This window comes from Lithobates pipiens, unplaced genomic scaffold (assembly GCF_037356315.1).
Source record: "Lithobates pipiens isolate NorthernLeopardFrog02 unplaced genomic scaffold, aLitPip1_a1.2 Scaffold_19, whole genome shotgun sequence".
Taxonomy (NCBI): domain Eukaryota; kingdom Metazoa; phylum Chordata; class Amphibia; order Anura; family Ranidae; genus Lithobates; species Lithobates pipiens.
The window spans coordinates 277,950,023-277,971,376 of record NW_027507764.1 but is presented as its reverse complement, the minus strand read 5'-3'; the positions used below and the strand labels follow the sequence as shown (position 1 = coordinate 277,971,376).

Genomic DNA, 21,354 nt, shown 5'->3' with positions numbered 1-21,354 from the left:
CCTGGTTTATTGGCTGCTGAGTAGGTCAGCAGGCGTAGTCTTTTAATGTAGTAATCAAAGTTTTTACGAAGGTGGTCACTGAGCTGGAGTCGGAGGTTTTTGAGTTCCGAGGAGACGACCTTCGAAGGGGATTTCTTGTTGGTGAATTCTAGAGACCTGATTTTAGTCAGGAGGGATTCCGTCATGCGTGAATGTTTTTTCTTTGCCTGGGAGCCAAGTTTAATAAAACGACCTCGTAGGCAAGCCTTATGTGCGTTCCATACTATGGAATGATCAGAAACTGAGTTGATATTTTGTTGGAAATAAGTCTCAATCTCAGATCGTATTGCAGTTTCAAAGTTAGGATCGTTAAGGAGGGAGGTGTCAAGCCTCCAGACCATGTGCTTGGGCGTTTGAGAAGGGGGGCAAAATTTAATCGTGACCGAAGCGTGGTCAGACCACGTTATCGTGCCTATGTGGGAGGATTCAATAGACTGGAGTAAATGTTTGTCTGTGATAAATAAATCGATACGAGAGTAAGACTGGTGGGGAGGAGAAAAGAAGGTGTAATCTCTTTCTAAATCATGCATGCATCTCCAAGCGTCATATAAGTCCTCACGTTGGAGGAGAGAGGCCAAAGCTGAGGGCCTGCATCTTGAGACACTGGTGGTGTCCAGCGTATGGTCAATAATTTCATTAAAGTCTCCGCAGATCAGCAGAGGGGAAGATCTGTAGGGTGCTATTTTGGAGAGGAGGGTGGAGTAAAACTTCTTCTGGGCATTAGGGGCATAGATATTGACCAGAGTGAGAGGGCGACCGTCAAAGGTGGCTGAGAGGACGATGAACCTTTGACGGTGCTGGGTACATCTGTGACAGATTTGGGTAACCACCTTATGCGGAAATTGTACCGTCTGCTTCTGTTCTCAAGGTCGTCAATTTTAGCCTGAGCAGCTTCCAATTGATCTTGAAGCGTTTGGATGCAGGTAGAGTTCTGGACAGTACGGGCCACTGTGTTGTCTACAACTTGTTATATTGCATCCAAGCGGGCTCCCAGGCTTTGTAAATCTGCCTTGATGGTGGTTGTGATCTGCTTAGCATTTTGGGCTAAACCTGCAGCTAGCATGTCAGAGAAGCTCTGCATTAGTAGATGTACATCAGGGGACTGGGCTGGCTGCATGGGGGATGAATGCAGGGTGCTTGAAAAGCCTGCCAGGCCTATGGGAGTTTGCAGTGTGGGAGTATGGAAAATGCCCCCTAAAGTTCTGTCAAGCAGGGATTCAGGGGAGGCAGGGGAGAAGCCCTGGGCAGAAGCTGTACTCACAGGGGTTTCCAGCAGTGAAGACCGGTTCTGGATTCGGGACGGAGGGTCCGCTATGGATACCTGTTCCTCCGTGCTGCCTTGTGCCTGAGACGCGGCCGCCGTCTTAGCTGATCCAGGGGCCTTCTGTGTGAAGTCCAGCTGGCGACTAACATCTTTCTTTTTGGAGCCGATCGGCATGCGATCAGGTGCCTGAGTGGTCCAGGAGGCTTGGGGGTCCGTTTGGGAAGTGTCCTGCTCAAGGTAGCTGTTAGGGGAGCCGAGCGGGGCCGGAGCGGTGTGGAGCTCCCATCTGTCTCATCTCATGGTCGGACCATGCCCCCAGTTCCATCATTCTAGGCGACCAATGGCCTGGAATACCAAGACTTTGGGGACTGGACCCCTCCTCACTAGCAGACACAAAAGTTCAACAAGAGATTGTGGCTGAATACCATTTTTTCTTCAAACTGAATCACTTGCCAGACACAGACAAATGTATGCTTTGGTCAGATTACAAAGCTTGTATACGTGCAATCTTTATAAAATGGAGTAAGAGGGCCAGAGAACCCAGCAGATTGATGGTCATGCTTCAAATAGATCATCTGGAAAAAAAATAAAACAAACATCCCTTTCCCATACGTGAGCCACTGAGCTATTAGAGCTGAGACGACGTGCCCTCCTGCTACATAAATTTGAATGCAAGTTTGAACACTCCAAAGCTAACTTCTATGCTTTGGGAAACTGAGCACAGACACTTTTAGCCAAGCACACAAAAGCCAAAATTCTCTGCCTTCCCCAGCCCACCCCACCTCAAAACAACTCTTAACTAATCCACACTTAACTAATCCACAAAAAAATTGGTAACACGTTTAGTGATTACTATGCGTACAAAATTACCCCCTCAACTCACCAGTGCTCTCATACATGACATGAATCTCCTATTCCCTGGGGGCCCCATAATCTATTGCCCTGGGGCCCCATGACTTGTCAGTCCACCCCTGTTGCCTACAGATATGCTGCACTCTATAATATCTACTATACTTAAACCCAGGAAAGATCACTCTTTTTCACCTCTAATTACAGACCAATTTCTCTTTTGAACAATCAGAACACATAAATTACTAGCTAAATTAATTGCCAATTAGTTAATAGTGCACCAGACCCAAGCTGGTTTCATCCTAAATTTGGCATAACAGGTTGGTTCCATGATGCATCCTTGACTTACCATGCCTTCTCCCGTAGCCTAACCCTTCTCCTAATATCACTACATTGTGTAGGCTCTTCCAAACTCGGGCAAATTGCCAACCTCAAAATAATTGTATTACCCAAGCTCCTCTACTTGTTGTGAACGTTAATTATCCCTACCCCCGAAGCCCTCACAACTTCGATCCAGAGTCAACTAACTAAATTAATTTAGGACTTTAAACCACCAAGGTGGGCTAGCTACAACTTAACCAGACCACATTGTAAAGACAGAGTTGGACTGCCTCATATCAGTAATCACAATCTTGAACCAACTCTATTACTGGTGGCACCCTACACCCAAAAAACATTGGTTCACCACGGAAACCTCATCCTCACAGCTCACTACCCTAATAGACTACCTCCTTATAGCTGCAGTAGGACACTCTCCACCCCCACTGAATGTCAATCCCACAATTGCAACATCCATCTTGGCTGAAAAAAAACAAAAAAACAAAACAAAAACCTCTTGGCTACTTACCCTATTAGCGCACTCACTTGATCACTACCGATACTACTCAGGGCCTTATCCTCTTGTCTCCCTGACTTAAACATATCTTGTTGGCACTCTGCAGGTATTTCAACTATAGGTGACATAGTAACTAGCAACTCAGTGAAAACATTTGAAGTGCTCCAAGGTGAATTTAACCTCCCAAACTCAGAAGCCTTATACGCACGTGAGCATCTCCTACTTCCTTTTAAACTTTTAAACTGCCTTCCACAGTAGCCGTTCCTGAACTTGTCTATCAGTATTACTTCACCACCCCCTGTCATAGGAAAGGTATATCCTTCAATATAGTCTAGCCTCAGTGAAGTCCAACCCTGCTCCCGGATAAACACTCTAAACAAATGGGCGGAGGAGGTGAATACCCTCTTCACTCAAGACACTTGGCTACAATCGTTTACAGAAACCTTTTTTTTTTTCAAATAACGTTTTATTAACTATCAGTGAAAGCATGGGTATATAAACAGTACAGAAGTACAATGAAAGGCAGACAATGGTAGAGCTGTGCCAAAGTAAATATAGGTATGCGACTGGCAGCAACAGATCACAGGCATGTGTAGTAGAATCCAGTAGTTGGGCGACAGAGTGCTAGGGGGCGGAGGACACCAGAAGTCCGCCGCCCACCCCACAACCCCCATGGCCCAGTGTGAGCTGCCATGTGGCCCATGCAAAACACAAAATGCATAGCAGATAAGATCCGCTATAAAAACAGAAGAGATGAGAAGGGAAAAGAGAGAGGAGAGAAAGAAAAGAAAGTGCCAGAGATCCAGGTCGCCATACCTTAACCACTTCGCCCCTAGTCTTCCCGCAGCCGCCATCTCTCCCATACTCGGTCAAATTCCTCCAGCCTGTCCCTCACTCTGGCCGTCATCTTCTCCATTAATTCCATGTCTTTAATCCTGGAGTAGAGGGCCTCCATAGATGGGGCCAGTCGACTCTTGCAGTTAAGGGCTATTAGGCAGCGGGCTGCGGTAAGAATATGCCGCAGGAGCTGCCGGGACGGCTTAGCCATCCGCGGTTGGGATAGGCCAAATAGAAAGAACTTGGGCGCAAACGGGACAGGCACCTCAAATACCCGGGCAAGGAGCTGTTGGATTGATGTCCAGAATGGGGCAATCAAAGGGCAAGTCCAGTATATATGGAATAAGGTACCCCTGTCCTGTAGACAGCGCCAGCATCGATCAGAGGCGGAGGGATAAATTTTTTGGAGCACAGCTGGGGTCTGGTACCAGTGGTAGATAATTTTATAAAAGTTTTCTTTATACAGGGTGCACAGGGAGGATTTGGCCGCCTGCCTCCATATCCCCTGCCAAGCTTCCAGTGGAAGTTCCTCACCCAACTCTCTCTCCCATCGCAGCATATACTTGTGCTTGCCCTTTGCGTGAAAGTGGTGCGAGTTAAGGATGCGGTAGAGGTCTGATATCATTCCCCTGCGGTTCCGTCCCTCGAGTATAATCAGTTCGAAGGGGGTGGGCGGGGAGAATTTAAGTCTTGGTGCTATTGTTTGCGCAAAATGTCTGATCTGTAGGTAGCTGTAGAGCATCCGCTGGGGGAGGTCGTGTTTAGTCTGCAGCTCCGAGAAGGACAACAATTTTCTCGATCTGGGGTCCACTAGGTGTCCCAGATTAAATAAACCCCGGGACGCCCAGGGCCAAGACATCTGGTGGGTAAGGCCGTCCGGGAGTTTTGGGTTACAAAGAAACGAGGTTAGCAAGGATGCCTCCGAGTGGAGCCTGTGTTCCCGGGAGAGTTTCCTCCAGAGCTGATTAAGCTGAGCCATCGGCCCCAGTAAGCGGTTCGTATCAATCTGTGTTTCTGTGCCCCAGAGCAGGCTATTCGGGTGCACCGGTGCCAACCATAGCTTTTCTATCTCTGACCACTTGTTGTACGACGGCTGCGTGAACCATGAGACTATAGCCCGTAATTGCGTCACTTGGTAGTACCTAACCAGGTCGGGAAACGCCAGGCCCCCGTCCGAGCGCAAGGCAGTCATAACGGAGGCAGGAACCCAATGTTTTTTGTGGTTCCACAGGAACTTCAGCAAGTCCCTCTGGAGCATACGGAGGTGCGCGTAAGGGATCGGGATCGGGAGCGTCTGGAACAAGTAAAGGAGTTTGGGGAGAATTACCATTTTGATAGACGCAAGCCGCCCTAAGAGCGATATTTGGTGAGCCTTCCATTTATGGAGAAGTGCCCTGATCTCCCTATAGGGGGGGGGGGGGAAGTTGGCCTGGTAGAGGGTATGGTAGGACAGGATAAAGAAAACCCCCAAGTATTTAAGAGAGGAGTTCACCCATCTGTAGGGAAACACCGAACGTAGGTGAGTTGCCTCCGCCACCGGTATATTAATCGGGAGGGCCACTGATTTGGAGGCATTAATTTTGTAGCCCGAGATCTCCCCGTATCACCGCAGCTCCGCACTTAGGTTGGGCAAGGACGTCCTAGGCTGAGTCAGGGTGAGGATAACATCGTCCGCGAATAAAGATATTTTAAATTCCCTATCCCGAACCAAAATTCCCTTGACATCCTGATTGCTTCTAATGGCCTCCGCCAGGGGCTCCACACAGAGAGCAAACAGCAAGGGAGATAGGGGGCAGCCCTGGTGGGTGCCATTGGCAATAGAGAAGATCGGAGATGCAGCATAAGGGGTTTTAACTTGCGAGGTGGGGGTGGTATAGAGGTGTTGTATTGCTTGCATGAAGGGACCCTGAAATCCCATGTGGCGTAGAGTCGCCGTCATGAATGGCCAGCTCAGGCGGTCAAATGCCTTTTCTGCGTCTAGACTCAGGACCAGGGAGGGGAGAGCAGTCTTGTTAGCTACGTCAATAAGGTCAATGACTTTCCTGGTGTTATCGCCCGCCTGTCTGTAAGGTACAAAGCCCACCTGGTCCTTATGGATCAGGGCCGGAAGAATCGCGTTGAGGCGGTTCGCTAAGATTTTTGTAAAAATTTTTTAAATCTGAGTTCAATAGAGCAATAGGCCTATAGCTGGCACAGAGAGTCAGGTCTTTATCCGGTTTCGGGATGACAGAAATAAAGGAGGCCAGCATCTCAGTCGGGGCCGGGGATAGTGTAAGGAAGGAGTTGAACAGCTTGGTCATGTAGGGACTCAGAATAGGTAGAAATGTCTTATAATACTCGTACGGGAATCCGTCAGGTCCCGGGGATTTGTGAGCCGGGAGTGCTTTCACAGTCACTAGCAGTTCCTCATCTGTAATTTGGGCGTTAAGGTCTAGGAGGTCCGAGTCCTTCAGTCAGGGCAGTGTCACGCTGTCCAGATACCTATTAATGTGGGCAGTCAATGCGGGGGATGGTGGATTGTGGGGTATATCCTGCTTATTATAGAGATCAGTGTAAAAGGCTGCAAACGTGTCCGCGATGGCCTGCAGGTGAGACAAAAGGTCTCCTTTATTGGTTTTGATTTGGGAAGGCGTAGAAGCTTGTGTTTGATCAGCCAGTTTCCGAGCCAACAGAGTCTGCGCTTTATTCCCCTTATCATAATATAGCTGTTGCAGACGGATAAGCGCCTTCTCCACTGATCCCAGAGCAAGATCCCTTAGAGTCATTCTCGTCTGTACAATTTCCTTAATCAGTGTCAGGGAAGGGGCTCCCTGAAGCCTAGCCTCAAGGGTTTTCAATCGACCCTCGGCCAGCCGCTTGGCGGCCTGTGCGTCTCTCTTCAGTGCCGAGGAGAGGGCAAGGCAGCGGCCCCGTATAACGGCTTTGTGGGCAGCCCACAAGGTGGGGAGAGTAACATCTGGAGTATCATTTTCAGCGAAATACAGTTGGAGCGAAGATTCCAGCTCCGCTTTGGAGGGGAGATGTTGCAATAGGTAGCTATTCAGTCGCCAGTTACAGGGCTTGCGAAGTGGGACCCCAATGTCTAGCGTCATGGTTATCGGGGCGTGATCAGACCAGGAGATAGGCAGAATGTGTGCGGAGCGGACAGCCCTCAACGTGTTATTGTTTACAAAAAAGTGATCAATGCGCGAGTGAGTGCGGTGGGGGGCCGAATAGAACGTATATTGGCGATCCTGGGGGTGCAGGGTTCGCCAAACGTCAAACAAAGCCCGTCTTCTGGTGATCTGGCGGAACAACTTAGAGTCCCTCAGGACTCTGGGCTGGAGCGCCTGCGGGTTCCCCACATGGCGATCCTGTGTGACTGACTGAGCAAGATTAAAGTCCCCCCCTATCACCAGAAGCTCGGAGGGTGTCCTGAAGAGGCGGGACAAGACACTGGACAGAAAACGGTGCTGGCGTGCGTTAGGGGCATAAAGGGCACAAAGGGTAAGGGCCTGCGTGTGCCAGGTACCTCGGAGTATAACATAGTGGCCCTGAGGATCTAGGTATGTCGATGTGCTCGTAAAGGGGGAACCCTTCCGGATAAATATGGCCACCCCCTCCCTCTTGCGTGTGCTAAAGGCCTGAAATGCCTGAGGGAAATGTCTAGAGGCAAACTTAAAGGAATCACCCCGGTTGAAGTGAGTTTCCTGGACCATCACTATGTCTGCCCCGGATTGCCGGAATTCCCGAAGCGCAAGATGGCGTTTTTTGTTGGAATTTAGACCATGGACATTGAGCGACAGTATCTTAGCCATAATCGGGGGGATGGTCGGGGATAGTCATACTTAACTGAAACCGATGGAGAGAAGCATGTCCCGGGGAGAGAGGCGACTGTCGGAGAAGGACTGGCGACCTAGACGACCTCTTAGCGATATCCACACAGAGGGCGGGGTAGAGAGAGAATCTAGAAAAGAGAGAAAAGAGAGAAACATAGACAAAAAACATAACTAATAATAACTGTAACATGCGCTAGGTCCGGATGCCCTATAGGGACACCGGGCCTGAACGGTTCCGGTAGGTCTCCTGGCCCAGGAAAAAAAAAAGCCGGGCAGGTAGACACCAACAGTTTATAGTCTCTGAAGGAACCAAGGGGTGGAATGAACCACAGGGGGGGTCAGTAACCTGGGAGTCGATCTGTCCTCGGACTCTACCTAGGCCAGCCCTGGGTAAAAGACAGTTCAAAGTAGAAACCTTGTAAAGCTCAGGCCCTCGGGGGAGGGAAGGGGGAGCAAACCCCATAATGGGGAAAAAAAAAAAAAAAAACGAGAGAAAGCACTCCGAGGAGAGCAAAAAAAGGGAAAAAGAAAAGAGAAAGGAGAAAATCGGGTCAAAAATAAACTGCAGGGAGTTCCACCGGTGGAGGTATCCATGTCAGTTGTGCGTAGGCGGTCTGCGGTCCGGATCCGGTCCTCTGTGTCTCTTGGCCGAGGGTACCTTCTGCCAGAGCACCAGCGGAGGTGGCGGGGAGGCTATCAAATCCCAGGCAGGGAGTTTAGGGACAGGTATGCCCAGAGTGTCACAAAAGAAGTCGAGATCCTCCGGGTAGCGAAGGGAGGCCGATTTCCCTTGATGTCTGGCCGTGAGGCAGAAGGGGAAGCCCCAACGGTAGGGCATATTTCTGTCTTGCAGGGTGCGGAGGAGAGGCTGCAACATACAACGTTTTTGGAGGGTTATCCAGGAGAGGTCCGGATACACCTGGACCGGGGCGTTATCAAACATAAGGTTGCGAATAGAGCAGGATTTAGTCATAATATCTTCCTTAAGGGGGAAGGAGTGTATCCTGCAGACAACGTCCCTTGTTTTGGAAGCAGGGCCTTTGGGACGGAGGGCCCGATGTGCTCTGTCCATCTCAATATGTTTGGCCGGGTCTTCTCCTAGCATTTCATTAAATAGCGCTTGCAATGAGGCCTGTAGGTCCTCGGGTCCATCCGTCTCCGGGAGGCCCCGAACACAAATGTTGTTCCTCCGACCTCTATTGTCGAGGTCCTCTACATGGCGCTGCATGTCCCGCAGAAGGAGGCGGTGATCCGAGTTCTCCAGTTGAGTGCGGTGTACTGCCAGCTTAGTCTCCTGAATCTCCTCCTCCGCCATCTCGACCCTTTCAGCTAGGTGTTTGAGACCAGCATGCAGAGTCTGGATTTCAGCTCGGCAGGTGGCTTTCACATCCGCCACCAGTTGTTTAAAGTCATCTTTAGTTGGGATAGCGGTCAGATATGCGTGCCAAGGAGGGTGACCATCCCCATGTTGCTCTGTGGGGGAGTGAGGGTCCGAAGGACGGTGGGGGGAGCCTCCCTGCGGGGGTCCAGTGGCCTTGGAGGGGGGCCAAGAGGACACAGGGTGCCCGTGGTCTGGCCAAGACGTGACATGGGGAGAGTGGGTCAAAGGGTCCGGGGAGGCCCCCTGGGATCGCGGGGAGCGAGGGTGGGCTACCTGGGCGTAAGCGAGACGGCCGGCCTCCTGGCCTCTGGAAGTGCTGGCTTCCCGGGAGCGGGGCTGTCTCTGGTCCTTGGGAGGTGCGAGTGGTCTCCAGACATCTTGGGCCCTCATATCTGACAGGGGGAGAGCCGCTCCCTCCGCTCGGCTGGGGAGGCTTTGGGGGTCTCCTGGGGCGCCTAACAAGGTGGGGATAGGGGACCCACCTAACGCCGGGTCTGAGGCCGTCTGCAGCAATCGGGGAAATGCGTCCAAGCATTGTGTGGAGGGCAGAAGGGGCTGCAGAGTGACGGTTTGAGTCCCTGGAAAGGTGGGGGGCGAAGCGGGGGGGGGAGATTGGTCACTCACCCCCCGTGCTGATCCGGCATGCAGATGCTCCTGTCGGGATCTCCGTCCATCCCAGGATCCCGTGTGGTCCGGGAAGTGTAGCTGCTCCGTGTGTCTGCGCTGGGCCTCCAGGCCTGCAGGCTCCATACTGTCCATGCGGCCTAGGCCGGATCGCGGCCCGCGCCTGGAATCATGCGGCTCACACGGGGGGCAGCCCAAATCCTCCACCCCTCGGAGGGGCTCCACGGCTGACGGGTGCTCCGCTCGGCGGTCGCACATCAGCAGCGGTGGCGGAGGGAGGTCCCGCGGCAATGCGGTCGGACTGTCCGGCGCCATCTTGCGGCCTTCGCCCGGCGGAAGCACGGGCGGCTGGAAGTAGGACTTGAGCGAGGAGGACGAGCCCGATGGCGGCTGAGATGATCCCCGGGTGGACGAGGACCTGGTGGCTCGTGATCTCCCCATCGTGCGGTGCTGTAAACCCCCGAATCAGGCCGTTGTAGTGCTGGGCTGGAGGAGAGCTCTCACTCACAGCGTCCTTTCAGCTCGGCTTCCGGTCACGCCCCCCTACAGAAACCTTTTAAAGCATCCCATTGCAGTTACCACTGGGAATCTTACCAAAAAAAAAAAAAACATAGCTGATATTTAACACCTTACCGACTCTCCAAATGTACCCTGGACACTCGCCTACCTGTTGAAGATACTGTGGTAGCACAGGCACGATTCCTAATACCCTATGGTTCTGCAAATCCCTAAACACCCTTTTGAAAGCAAATATTTTTATCAGCTCTCTTCTTTTTTTGGGTTATCCTCAAACCCCCCCACATTAGCACACATGAAAGCTCAAATGTGAAATGCTTATTACTTTCTTTTTTTTAATTGTTTTTTATTGAAAAATTTTCAAGCAAGATAATACAAAAGAAACAATAACACAGGGATAACAAAACAGGTAAGCAATGCATTGGTTACATGAATCGGGAAATGTATATATCAAATTTCTATGTCAGGATAGTCCTGAGGGACACAAAGCTCTAGCCACCATTTAGCAGGGCGTGGTAGCATTACCTACTAGGATAACCAAAGGAAGAGAAAGAAATATTAGAAAAGGGTGAAGGGGGGAGAAGGAGGGGAGAGAATAGGTGGGGGAGTGTCGGCCTGTGAACCGATTTGAGTTTAGCTATTGAGTAAAGCATAGAGGGAGAATGATAATTCAGTTAGAGGGAGTAGCAAGTAATAACATGTATGGATACGTCATGTGTTGCTTTTGTACCAGGTTGACCATATTTTCCATTGTTTATCAAATTTTGGTTTGTTGCCGTTCCTGCTGGCCAACATGGATTCATACACAAAGTGTGATTGGGTGATATTCAGTACTTCTGATACATTCGGTGCTTTATCTGTCTTCCAATTTTTTGCCATTAGCTTCTTAGCAGCTAATAGGATATGTGTTATCACTGTCCTGAAATCGGGGAGGACAATTTCAATGCCAACATTCAGTATTGCTAAGGTGAGATTGGGATGGGTCAGAATTCCAGTGAATCCTGAAATGTAGCGGAACATGGAGTTCCAGAAGCTGGTTAGGGGTCTGCATGACCACAGCATATGGAGCAAGTTGCCTGTTGTTCCACAGTTGCTCCAACATAGTGGACCCGAACTTGGATATCCTATATGGGGTGAGATACCATCTAAGCGCTATTTTCGGGGACAGCTCCCAGTGGTTAACACATCTAGATGCTTTTTGGAGCGATCAAAGTAAGTGTTGCCACTGGGCGATCAAGATATCTACCGCCAGAGCCTCCTCCCATTTCCTATAGGGTTGGGACTTTATGAATGTCAGTTTATGTTGAAAGAGGTTGTAGAAAAGAGAAATACCCTTCACAGGGGTTGGATTAGTATTATGGAAACGCCAAACCTCTGTAGCAAGATGGATCTTATGTGAGCCTATTGAATTGAGAAAGTGGGAGATTTGGATATATTTGTACTGGTCAGTGAATGACACAGAGAATTTGTTTTGTAGGGAAGTAAACGGTAGAAGAGTCTCATCCTGATACAGATCTATTAACCTGATTCCCTTTGTCAGCCAGCTCTGGGTGGAAAGATTGTGGATAATCTGGGAAAGAATTGTGATGGGCATGGGCACTGCTGTTTGGTTAGAAGGTGGGACCTGTATTCTCAGGTCCCTCCAGACAGTCAGAAGCCAGGAGGGATGTCAGCAAGCCAGTCTTTGAAACAAACAGCAGGAGATGGTTCCTTGTGATGTGACCAATGCGAAGGCAAAGGAAAAAGTGAGCTGGGAGGCTTTACATAGGCAGGTCAGGCGAGCATCATTAGGAACAGCTAGTAACTGTGGAAAGAGAAGAGAGCTGGCAATTAGCTGAGAGCTGAGCCGCCAGCCCAGAGGAGGAAGGGCTAAGCCAGCCCTGACAGGCTTTTAGCAAGTGGTGGCTCGCAGGACATTACATTGGTTGATTTTTACATATCCATTTTCTTTTTTTACAACATGCTGCTCCTTACCAACTTTCACCTGTTTAATTATTATTATTATTTTTTTCTTTGATCACCACCCCTATTCCAATTAAACACCACACAATCACTATAGCTATCATTGTTTCAAGACTCAACTGTTAATAAGTATTAACCTCTATCTAATCTTTATCCTCGTCCAGTAATACTAATCCAGTGGGTGCTCCATTTCCTTCCACCAAGGGGCCCATATTTTCTCAAACCCTTTAAGATTTCCCCTACGTATATATACCGTCCTTTCCTTCCACACCAGGTCGTTAATAACTTGGGTCCATTCACTCGAAAGAGGTGCTCCCACCGCCTGCCATTTTTATGCTATCAGTTTCCGCGCTTGGAACAGGCACCGTGTGACTGCGGTTGTTATATTCCACCCTTCCCCAGGAACTCTCCTATAACCCAGTATACATGTTCCTGGGTCTAGGTCCAGCCTTGTCCCAAAGATCCTGTTTATGATTTAAACTATTTCTTCCCAGTACCGGAATAGCTTTGGACACCTCCACATCATGTGTATGAGGTCTCCAAAGCCACTACATCTAGGGCAGTTAGCGTCCGTCCTCTTACCGAACTTAAACAACTTCTTAGGGGTAAAATAGGCTCGATGTATCAACATCAGGTGCAATATTTTTTGTGATGGGGACACTGAGATTAGTGGTCCTAACTCCAATATTCTCCCCCACTGTTCCTCAGTAATTGCACCTATGTCCTCCTCCCATTTCTCCTTTTGCTTAACCAGGTCTGGTTCCGTATTGGAACCTTTACATAGTGATTCATACATGGTAGATATAACCCCCCTGCACTTATCCACCGTATGTATCTTCTGTGATAGAGATGTCTTATCCAGCACAGGTATCTGGGAGCCAAATTGTGCTTCCAAAGCGTGCCTAAGTTGTAAATATCGACAAAATGTCTGTTGTGGTATACTATATTCCCTTTTTAAATCCATAAATGACTTCAGAGTTCCACCCTCATATAATTGACCCAGTCTTATTATCCCCTTCTTCTCCCATGTGTTGATTTTTCCTATTAATAATACCTCCTGCAAGTTCTTATTATCCCATAGGGGCGTATATTCTGACCATTCCCTACACCCTGTCAATTTTTTTGCCATTATCCATATTTTCCGCATCATTACTATTGTAGGGACCTTATGCTTAAAGGAGTTTGCCTCTAGTGCATCAGTCAGGATTTCATGTGGAGCTTCTATCAACCTCCCCCCACTATTTAAATTACCCACCTCCTCCTGATCACATTCCACCATATGTTGCAACTGTGCTGCTAGGTAGTAATTCCTAGGGCACGGTACCGCCACTCCCCCTCTATCCGTTGGTAACTGCAGCGCCTGGAGTCGGATCCTCGCCCGTCCCTTTTTCCAAATTAACTCCCGAAAGAGAGTTTCAAATTTTCTAAACCACCTCTTACATATCCAAACTGGTGCGTTATGCAAGACGTATAACAATTGTGGTAGCCATATCATCTTAATCAGGCTGCATTGGCCTGCCACTGACAGGGGAAGTCAGCTCCAGGCATCACAGTTCTTCTTGAATTTACTCAATAACGAACCTATATTTTTGTCCACATACTGGCTGACATCTGTTGTTAAATATATACCTTGATATTTCAATGCCCCTACCACCTCCATTTGTGGTATCCCCAATGCAGTCACAGCCCTCAGACTATCAACTTGGAGCAGTTCTGATTTCCCCCAGTTTATTAATAAACCTGTAAATCCTCCAAAATTTTTTACCAGTTTGATTACCTTCTCAAGAGATTGGCCAGTGTCTCCCAGGAAGAGGAGAACATCATCTGCATATAGAGCGATTCTCTCCTCCCTGCCCCCCTCCCTTTGAAACCCAGTGATCTCAGAATGTGACCTAACAGCGATCGCCAATGGCTCCATCGCCATAGCAAAGAGCAACGGGGAGAGTGGGCATCCCTGCCGTGTACCTCTACTCATTTAAATTTTTTTCGGATTGGTCCCCATTGATGCTTATTTTTGCACTAGGTGCACAATACATCATTTTAATCCACCTTATAAATATGGGTCCAAATCCACACCCCTCCAGGATACACCATAGATACCTCCACTCTAGGCTATCAAAAGCCTTGGTCATGTCTAAAGACAGAATGGCCCTCGAGCCCCCACTCACCACTGGTGTTTGTATGTTCAAAAATGCCCTTCTTATATTCATGCTGGTTGATCTTCCCTTTACGAATCCTGTCTGGTCAGGGTGTATAAGTCTATCAATAATTTTGTTCAGCCTATTAGAGAGTACCTTGGCCAGTATTTTAATATCAGAACATAAAAGCGATATTGGCCTATATGACGCTACATCCCGGGGGTCCTTCCCTTCTTTAGGTATCACGATAATGATCGCCTGCATCATAGATGCAGGTAGTCTCCCCGCTAACTTTGCCCCTTCCAATGTCCTAAGCAACTCCGGAAGTAGGATCTCACTATATTTCTTATATACCTCCACCGGGAGTCCATCTGGTCCTGGAGATTTTTGGGAGGCCATTCCGGCCACCGCCTGACGTAATTCGCTAAAGTTATAGGGGCCTCTAGATCCTCTCTCTCCTCTTGGGTGAGAGTTGGGAGCTTCACTTTCTCCAGGAAGGATACCATATCTTCTTCCTTCCTCTGATCCTGTGTTTTATATAAGTCCCCATAGTAGGCCCTAAAAATCTCAACTATCTCCTTCCCACTGGTGGTAACTGTCCCGTCCATGGACTTAATCATTGGGATGGTAGAAGGGGGGGGGGGTTAGCTTTCACTAAACGAGCCAGCATTCTCCCTACCCCCTCTCCGAACCGGCACTGTTTCTGAAACACGCATTTGTTTTCTTCTCTTTTAATAATCACTGATTTATACCCCTGTTGTTTATTTAGCCATATTGCCTGTTTCTCAGGTGTTGGATCCTTAACGTAATTAACCTCTGCCTCTATTACTTCTTTCCTAATTTTTTCCTCCCAGCTCCTGGATTTTTGTTTAATTTTGGCCACCTGTTGAATTAGTATCCCTCTAACAAATGCTTTTAATGCGTCCCAAGTTATATCAATTGGGGCGGTATTTGTATTAAACATTATAAACTCTTTTAGATTCTTTAAAACTGCTTCTACATCTTTCATTAACTCGAGCCAGAATGGACTAATTCTCCAGCTCCCCATCATCATTTCCCTCCTACCAATACTCACTGAAATGATCAAAGGCGAGTGGTCCGATAGTCTTCTAGGCATATACTCGATCTTTCTCACACTTTGTAATGCTTCTTCATTCCGTAAAGCCAAGTCTATCCTGGACAGTGTTGAATACGAACTCGAGAAGCAAGAGTATTGCTTAACGTCCGCGTTCCCCACCCTCCACATATCTATTAATCCGACCTCCTTCAGGAATTGACTTAATCTCAATGTTCCTGTCCCTTGAGTCTTAATAGGAAATCTATTGATCCGGCTGTCAAGCACTTCATTAAAATCTCCCAATATTATGACTGGTACATCCTCTTTATCCACCAAAAAATCCATGAGTCTATACACCACCTCCATTTTAAACGGGGGCGGTATATAGACCCCCACCAAAACATACAACCTGCCCTCCAAGGTACAATACAAAAAGACATAACGACCCAGTTCATCAATACTAGCCTGCCTGCAGGAGAATCTCACCCCGGTTCCTATTATCACACTCACTCCTCTCGAATAGGATGTGTAAGTAGAGTGATACTGAACCTGATGCCTCCTATTTTTAAGTTGAGGTGCAGTTTCTTTAGTTAAATGTGTCTCCTGCAGGCAGGCCAGTCCGGAACCATATCTCTCCAGCGTAGAGAATACTGCCGCTCTTTTAACTGGGCTACCCAGGCCTCTGACATTCCAGGAGGCCATATTAAGTATTTCATCCTGCATTACACGACATAAACAAAATTAGTGAAAAATTTCAAAAGTGCTAACACATGAGTTACCAACAGAGAGCCCCTATAATATTTCATTCCTCTTGTGCTCACTCCCCCTTCACTTAAGGTGAAGATTCTTACAAAGTACCTTATTATTTTTGTAATGAGTCCCGTGACTTCCCTTTGAGTTGATATTTGTGTGTAAGCTATGTTACCTTCAACTGTAACTCTCTTGTGGTTTTCCAATCTTTCTTGAACCTTTTTTCCCCCCCACCCCCCTCTCCCCCTAACCCGTCCACCCCCTCTTACCCACCACCTACCTAGGTGTTCCCCTAGGGGATTACACGTGACCTTTACACACTCGTCCCTTCCATCCCTCTCTTCCTCCAACTTCCTACTCTCATACCACCTTACCTCCATACAGAGATGGATAAAAATAAAAACAAAAACAACAAAAAAGAAAAAATAATAATTATCCTCTTCCCCTATCACACTATCCATCCTAAATTCAAGCCTCATTTAAACCTTCCGTCTCTCCCCCCGTGTATCAATATCTCAAACCCCCGGACCCCCTCCCCTCCCCCCACCTCCCCCCACCCCTCCCCCCCACCTTCCCCCTAATACATCTACAAAAGCCCCTTATTTGTTTCCAGCCATAAGATTGCTTCCGCTGGAGAGTCAAATAACACTTTCGCTCTGAGTCGCCCCTTGACGCCTACTTGCGCTCTTTTGACCTGATGCAGCGGCCATGATTGAGCCTGTGTAACCTTGACTCTTTCTGTCCACCACCCCCCCCCCCTGGTGTGGTTTTACTTGCAATGACTGCGTCTGTTGTAACATCTGTGTCAACTGTTCCTCCTTCGTCGGGGACTGACCTGGGGTGCGAGCATACCGTTCTAACTTAGTTGCGGCGGCTTGTGCTGCCTGGGTGTTCTTTTCCTTAGAGGAGTGGAGCTGTTGTGCCCCCCCGTTTTCCTGTGTTACCTGCTCCTCTCCTCACCGTCTTGACATCTTTCTAAAAGTCACTGTAGATATGGGCAGGCGGTATCAGCAGGTCACACAGATACACGGGGCTGGTAGTTATAAACCGAAAGGTGGGGAGAGAAAAAAGAAGGGGGGGCGGAGGGGGAGAAAGTTCTTATACTGGGTACGTTGAATATATATGGACAAGTCAGCTTTCCATCATCTTTCCATCAGTAAGAACACCCCACAACGCTAATATCTTATTGCAAAAGAAGGAAAGAAAAAAAATTCACATTCACACGATCACCGATCGTTTCAAAACAAAGGATACTGTATCTCTTATGGCTAACAATACTCCCCTTTTTTTGCTTTTAATGAAGCTTGAAAAATAGTAGGGAAGTTAGGATGAGAACATTTCGGGGTGGCCAACTCATGAAAATGAGTTTCCTGTACGGCCAAAATGTCTGCTTTAAGAGCGGTAGCTTCTCTCCACAATGAACTTCTTTTGACTGGGTGATTCAGTCCTCTTGCGTTGAGTGATACGACTTTAAGTTCTGAAAAAATAAATGGATTGTATGTTGTCGATCCCTGTCATCCAAGAATCTGAATTAAGAAGTGGAAAAGTCTGGTATCGATGAGTAATGTAGAAGTTATAAGTCCTCTTGTTACGTTTAGAGCAAGGGGACACGGGGACACTGCTACATTCCTCGTAAACTTTCAATGCGTATCTGACCAATCTGGAAAGGAGGATCTTCTGCCAAGGTACAAACTGAATATAAACTGCCGTGCTCCCAACGGGGAACCTTAAACGTGTTGAGGTTAACCAAAAACCTAGGTAGAACCTAGAAGAAAGACTAAAAAAGGTCCAAAGGACAGGCATCTGCTGCCTAGAGTAACGGGGTATTGGTACGGTGTTGAGTACCATAGAAATTCCAGCCACTGGGGGACAAATGTTTAAACAAATGAAGCACTACCACTCTGATTTAGAGCAGTCATTTATGTCTGTTCGAAGACTTACGATGCGTTACAACCTTCCAATCTGCTGTTAACTTCTCAGAAGTTGGTCGCTGAAGATGAGGAGTGGGCATTTCTGGACCCTGTTCCGGAATCAAAATACGCCATTGATTTAGGAGCTGGATCCCTTCTGCCAACGAGTTAACTGTGTGGTTGGCTCCCTGATAAAGTATGATAAGCTTGGCAGGATACTTCCATCTATAAACGACTTTACTGTTTCTCAGAGCTTTTGTGAGCGTTGCCATGTTGCACCGTAGTTGAAGTGTATGCTGAGACAGGTCTGGTAATACTTGAATGCTGGCGGCATGTTCAGGTAGATTCTCCGCTTTGCGGAAGGCCTCGAGGATTTTTTCTTTCACTAGGAAAAAATGTACGCGTAATAGTACATCTCTGGGTATTTCCTGGGGAAGAAATTAGGGTTTTGGTACCCTATGGATTCTGTCTATCACCAGATCCGTAGGTGTGAGGGATGGGACCACCGCATGAAACAGATCTTGTACAAACTGTGGGAGTTGCTGCGCAGAAATGGCCTCCGGGATTCCTCTAAGTTTTAGGTTATTTCTGCGACACCGATCTTCAAGGTCTGCCAGTTTGTTAAGAATATTCGAGATCGTTTGTTGTTGTGCGGTGTGAGAATCCACCAGAGAGTTAAAGGATGTTGTGACGTCACACATACGGTTTTCTACTTGGTGCACTCTATCCCCAATATCTCTTATTTCCTCCTTACATTGTTGTATACAAGCAATCATGTCTGAGTGAATAGATGAGCGTAGAGAGAGCAGCATCTCTTTCATGGTGCTGTCTAGAAGGGGTTGGCCTGTGGTGGGAAATTGTGCCATTGGATCACTACCAGTCCCAGCATGTGGCTCCTGCTTAAGCATGCCGCTCACTTCCATTTCAGTAGTGGGAGTTGAGGCCTCATGATGTGTTACAAAGTCCAGCCTGGGCTTAGATTTTGCAGGGCTCCCTGTTTGAGGGGAACCTCCTGGGGAAGATGTTGTGCTGGAGTCACTGTACTCCGCTGTGCCTGACACGCCCTTTGTGTGGTCTGTTGATTCCGCAGAGCTTACCTGCGTGTGTTCACTGTGCCTCCGAGCGGCCTGTCTGCTGTCGCCATGATGCAGAGAGCCTCGCTGTGCCGCCGGGAAGAAGTCCGGTAGTTTTGCCGCTCGTGGCTGCTCGGGCTGCCTCTTTCCCATCTTGAGACGAACGTCGGAAGGAGCCGCCGGTGATCCTGTACACTGCCGATCTGAGTGCTTCCTAATGCCGCCGAATCAGCGTTAAATCCCCCAGCGACTACCGGAGCCTTCTATGCGGCCATCTCGCTCGGCGGTCGCCACGCCCCCCCCCCCCCCCCCCCCTCCGTTGCTTTCAAAGAAAGAAAATAAAGCTGCTAGAATGGCCCAGCCAATCACTTGACTTAAATCCAATAGAAAATCTATTTAAGGAACAAATGATCAGTGATCATAGAAGAGGCCCACATAATCTTTAAGATTTGAAGACTGTGTGGAAGAATGGGTCAAAATCGTCCCTGGGCAATGCATGCAACTAGTTTCTTCATGCGTCTTAAAGCTGCCAGAAGAATTTTGTACAAATTATTAAATAAACTTCAATTAGCATGTTCAATATTTTTTTCCTTGTGCCATTCCATTTTATTACATATAACTTAATCTCTGAACTTACCGTACTTGTTTTGGTTTCTTTGAAATTTCCATGTCAACAGCACCTTTTAGAAATATATGAAATATATTTACCTATCAAAATGGTGACAAGTGCAATACAGTTGTGTTTGTGTGTGTGTGTATATATATATGTGTGTATGTGTATATATATATATATATATATATATATATATATATATATATATATATATATATATATATATATATATATATATATATATATATATATATATATATATATATATATATATATATATATATATATATATCTAATATGTGTGTGTAGAAGTTGGTCAGGGCAGTGCACACCCAGCAAGAAACCAGATCCTTCAGGTGCAAAGCATACAGTGACCACCCAAACTACAATGCACAAACAAACAAGTCCAATCTGCAGCACCTTGTAAATTTATTAAGAACATTAAAAACTTTTAAAGTTACAACCACTTCGGATCTGTCAGGATTCTTTATCAAGTATAACAAGCATTAAAGTAAAACTTAAATATACACTCTATATAACAAATCTCTCCTAGACTGGAAATTGGCAACACCTGAATAGCTTCAGCTAGGATGCAATGCAATCAAACTCCCTATTTCCACCTCTTCTCCATCATGGAATATTTAGCAACTGTCAATTTAGATTGTGGAAAGTAAATTGCTGGGATATCCTATTTTTGAACATAATATACAAATTATTAGTGCACTAATATCAATATTTAATAAATACTTATACCATAAAAATCAATAGTTATATGAATAAATATTAAATAAATAGCTGTATAAGTGAACAAATAAATTAAATGTGATTTACATAAACCAATTCTCCATAAATATATCCACCTTTTGCATGAATGAATTAAAATTCCTTAATTGATACCTTCTGTGCATATATGTATAAATAAATATAAATAGTGTTTCTTAATGCCTTCCGTGCATATAAAACTCTTCCTGATGGAATAAGTGGATCAGAGTCTGATCACATACAGCTCCTGCGTCTGCACTTTAATCAAAACGCTCCCATGCGGTGATCTCAACAAAGTTTCAGATATAGTCTTAAGAATGACTTATTACCCTCAGTCTTTTATATTGTGTCCACAACAAACTTCTATAACATTTATCTCCTTGCACCTTGCTTTTTATCTTTCATTTTGCCATAGGATAAAAGAGAAACAAGAGATATTGTATTACTGCGATAAAGGATGAGCTTAATATGTACACGTCAATCCACTCACAAAACCAGTTAAAGCTTGAGGTATTGGCAGAACGTCAGATTGTACTCCTCCTCACAGCCTCTCCATGCCTCTGAACACTGAGGGCTTGACATCATCTGCTCCTCCTCCCGATGCGTTGCATCACAGGTCACGTGACATTCTCAAGGGAAATTAGCCTAGTGACGCTCGTGGGGGATTTTAAAGCCGCTTTTGATTGTGCGCTTGCCATAGTGACTACACAGGGATCATAGTATCATCATGCCACTATCATAGCTTCAACCACAAGCCTTTGCATGAAAAAAAAGATACAATCCATGCACAAAGATAGAAATGAAAAGGATACAATCATTTGAAATGCCACATGGCTCCAATTCAAACTTTATATTTTTACCATTCTGGCATATTTTTTTTTTTTTTTTTTTTTTTTAACAATTATTTGTATTAAATTTTCAAATAT

At 46.9% G+C, this 21,354-nt stretch overlaps 1 protein-coding gene across 6 annotated transcripts in view; it reads left to right on the top strand.

Annotated features, from left to right (window-relative positions):
- MARCHF6 (membrane associated ring-CH-type finger 6) overlaps positions 1-21,354 on the top strand; it is a 1,566,402-nt gene that overhangs the window by 635,336 nt on the left and 909,712 nt on the right. The window lies entirely within an intron of this gene.